This window comes from Crocodylus porosus, unplaced genomic scaffold, assembly GCF_001723895.1.
Source record: "Crocodylus porosus isolate Cpor-Errol unplaced genomic scaffold, CroPor_comp1, whole genome shotgun sequence".
Lineage (NCBI taxonomy): Eukaryota > Metazoa > Chordata > Crocodylia > Crocodylidae > Crocodylus > Crocodylus porosus.
Genome location: NW_017728910.1, coordinates 38,338,740 through 38,342,697, shown reverse-complemented (window position 1 = coordinate 38,342,697; position 3,958 = coordinate 38,338,740). Strand labels below are relative to the sequence as shown.

Below are 3,958 nucleotides of genomic sequence, written 5' to 3'. Positions count from 1 at the left end.
GGGGGGGGTTGGACTAGGGGAGAGAGGCTCCACTGGCTCAGCTCTGAAGTGGAGCTTGATTTCCTCCCCTCTATAACAGTTAATCGTCTGTTGGGTCGGAGGGAGGGGGGCAGAAAAGTGTTGCTCTAACTCATGGAGCTTTCTGTGAAGTGCCATGAGTTAGAGCAGGCACCTGCATTAGACACCCCAAATATTTTTTGGCAAATTATTTAGTCATTTGTGGAAGCCTCGCTTCCTCCTATATGCAATAGGGGTTATAATCACACTTTCTTTGCTTCCCAAGCATATCACAGGGAGCCCCTCCTCAAATACCTGATGTGTGAGAGCACATATATTGTGACCCCTGCAGCCCAAAGGAGGATAAAAGGAACTCATTTCCTCAAGGATGAAGCAAGACTCATAACATGTTTGTTGTTGCATTGCTTTATACCTATTGGGTCTTCTTCAGAGATGTCCAGCACTTCCAACAGGAATTGTGGGTGTCCATTAATAATTACAGCCTGCTTTACAGAGCTAGAAACTGTCCTCATGTTCATTTGTGCAATTCCATTGAAACGCAGGGGAAAGACAAGGGGCTTGCTATATACGGTACCATGGGTAGTTCAAATCAATCATTTAAATTATAAGAAAAATTTAAGAGCAAATGTTGCTGATATTTAGTGCTTAAGAGTCCTTACAAATTCAGATTGTACAGTGTTTCCACCTTTATGCTGCCACCCAGTGGTTTGTTTATATAACTTTTATTTCTATATTGTTTCTATAATATAAATGTAATGTAGGTGAATGAATAAAGTTATTGCACAGCTCTCAGATAAACAGCAGAGATGATAGTTTTCAGGTTTTTGCTGTCGGTTAGTAAGTCAAAAAATACAACAGACCCTGGAGGTGGGTGTGCAGATGAGATTAGTAAAAGTAGAATATGACTGTCACCAGATAATGGTACTGGATAATGCAAAGCATAATTAAAGGCTGTACGTGGCATGAAGAGTATTATAAATCTGCAGTAGCTCATTTAGACCAGTCTTAGCAGTTTTTCTATCCCAGACCACAGGGATGGAATAACAAGTGTTCTGGTTTGGATGTTCAGCATAATAAACATAAAGGGTGAAAAATTATTTCTCACCACTTACTTAAATTATTCTCCTACAGTGGAATGCACAGTGCAACACATGGACTCATTGGGAGGCTGCCATTTTGAAATCAACATTTTTTCTTTTGTGTATGATGCTTTTAAAACCATTAAGACAGACATCAAGGGAAAATATTTCACAGTGTTTGTTCAGGAATCATATTGTAATATAAACGTCCTTTTTCCATGTTGCAATATTTGTTTCTCTCTCTGGCTTCTGAGGAGGAGGCAGGTTAATAAATGGGGTGAGGAAGTCCAAGCTCCAAGGCTTGTTCAATTAAAGGACTTAAAGGTTCAGTTCCTGGCTCAGCCACAGGTTCTCCTTTTGAAGATGGGCAAGTCCTACCCTAGCTAAGTTTTCACCTCTAAATTGAGATAATCCTGCCCTGCCTCTCAAAGAAGAAAATAAATGATAAGCATTTAATTTGAAAATGAGCATTAGCTGTCAGTCTCTAAAACGGAGCATGCATTTTACTAATTGATCATTAAAGAGCCCATTAAACTACAATATCCCATGTTCTTGGGAATAAAACCAGGCCAAATAACATTTCAGAACTAGACCATATGCCTCAGTGTTCACTCTGCAAATATTGATTTTATATGTATTTGGCTGCTTGTCTGAAGTATAATGCTGTTTTAGGCACTGATCCACAATTCCTTAAAGTCAACAGAAAGACACTCCTTGACAGCAATGGGCATTTAATTGGGCTCTCGGTAATTACAAATGGGATTTGATTTTAAGTGGAAATTTCTGAAAGCCTCTCCCTGAAGTTATAACCAGGTCGAAAATGGCCAATAAAACATGACTGGGACTGTTTCTCTTGACCCTTCCCTCCCCTTCATTATAATGAGACAAAATACCTTTCTATGTAATGATACTTCTCAGGTGGTTAAATGCCATCAGCTGTCAGCTTCCTGTATTTAGCAGTTACCTGAGGAGTATTATTATCCCCTGGGTGGTAACATCTTGTTTCTTAATTACACATCAGAAGTTTTAATTATGCTGCCACTTGTTAAGCTTGTCAAATCCTATTTTTCTGGTAACACTTGCTTCACAGTTCTGAAAAGCCTGCAAATGATGCAGTGGCTTGTCAAAGGGATATCTTACCCTATATGAGTGTTGTTTAAATTTCTCTCTCCCTCTAACATTTGGGAGACAGTTTTTCTGTTTACACTAATGTCTACTTTGTACAGCTTATTTGAAATGTTAGATAGTAATGTATAGCAGTTTGGTAAAGGTTAGCCCTAGTCTTGCTCTGTTCAAGCTGGTTGAAGTCTGAGCTGTAAGGGGCAGAATTAGGATCACAATTTGTAGGGGGTTTTTAAAGTAGCACAGTGATCAAAAATAAGTTTCTTTTACTGCTGTGATTATTTCTCAACTTTGCCTTATTGATATTTGTGAAACTAATTAGGTTCCTTTTCATTTTGCATTGTCTGAGGATGACACAGTGCCGTCTTCTATTCTCAGGGGTGAAACTCGGCTTTATATTTCCAGTGAGTTATGAAAAGGGCAACTCTGTCAGACATTTTGAGACCTTTACTTTGGGAAAATGTCATTTTGCCGTCAACCTATCTATAACATTACTTGCAGGGATAGATTCATTGCAGTTTGAAAAGAAACCATAACTAGCAATTTTGGTCTGTTTAGCAGTACTGATGCTACAGTTAGTATTGAGCTGTTTGTGTAACTCTGGGCTAATTAAGTGCAAGGTGAGTTCCTAGGACACTAGAGAGTGGGACCACTTTATTTAATGACATTACTGTTATTTTTTAACACATTACATTGGGGTAGCACATAGAAGCCAACCAGCCTGTTGGTGCAGGACAAATCTTTCTTCAGTGAGCAAGTAGTACATTTACCCCAAAAAGTGTTGTTTTGGCCATCCTGACACTATTTGTGAGTCTGGCAAAATCTCTAAATTGTTTGATCTAGAGGGAAAAAATCAGGACTAGATTCTGGCAAGCAAGGTTCTTTGAGCAGATGTGATATCTTTTATTAGACCAGCTGAGCAGTTGGAAAAAAGTTCTTAGCAAGCTTTTGAGAGCAAGTCAGCCTTCTTCAGGCATAGGTTGAAGACACTGTCTCTCACCTCGTTCTCATTAAGAAACTGGGGGACTGTGGTGTCGACACCCACACAGTCAATTGGGTTGCCAGCTGGCTGGAGGGCCTCACCCAGAGAGTGGTGGTGGATGGGTCATTTTTGACTTGGAGGGCTGTGGGCAGTGGGGTCCCTCAGGGCTCAGTCCTCGGGCCCACACTGTTCAACATCTTCATCAGTGACTTGGACAAGGGGGTAAAAAGCACCCTGTTCAAATTTGCTGATGACACCAAGATGTGGGGGGATGTGGGCATGCTAGAAGGGAGGAATAGGCTCCAGTCAGACCTTGACAGGTTACAAGGGTGGGCGGATGAGAATAGGATGGGATTCAACACCAACAAGTGCAAAGTGATGCACCCGGGGAGGAACAACTGGCACCATACCTATAGGCTGGGGAACTCCCTTCTTCTCAGTACAGGGCTGGAAAAGGATCTTGGAGTCATCATTGACTCCAAGATGAACATGGGCTGGCAGTGTGGGGAGGCAGTCAGGAAGGCCAACCACACCTTGTCATGCATCCACAGATGCATCTCTAGCAGGTCCAAGGAGGTGATCCTCCCCCTCTATGCGGCACTGGTCAGGCCGCAGCTGGAGTACTGTGTCCAGTTCTGGGTGCCGCACTTCAAGAGGGATGTGGACAACCTGAAGGGGGTCCAGAGGAGGGCCACTCGCATGATCGGGGGCAGCAGGGTAGGCCCTATGAGGAGAGGGTACAGGACCTGAACCTGTT

At 42.1% G+C, this 3,958-nt stretch overlaps 1 long non-coding RNA gene across 1 annotated transcript in view; it reads right to left on the bottom strand.

The window, feature by feature from the left end:
• The window catches only part of LOC109308723, a 13,530-nt gene extending 10,132 nt beyond the window's left edge, over nucleotides 1-3,398 (bottom strand). The window contains exon 1 of the long non-coding RNA XR_002100699.1: nucleotides 3,387-3,398. This is a non-coding gene — a long non-coding RNA (uncharacterized LOC109308723). The remainder of the gene's footprint in view (nucleotides 1-3,386) is intronic.
• Between the last annotated feature and the right edge of the window lie 560 nt (nucleotides 3,399-3,958).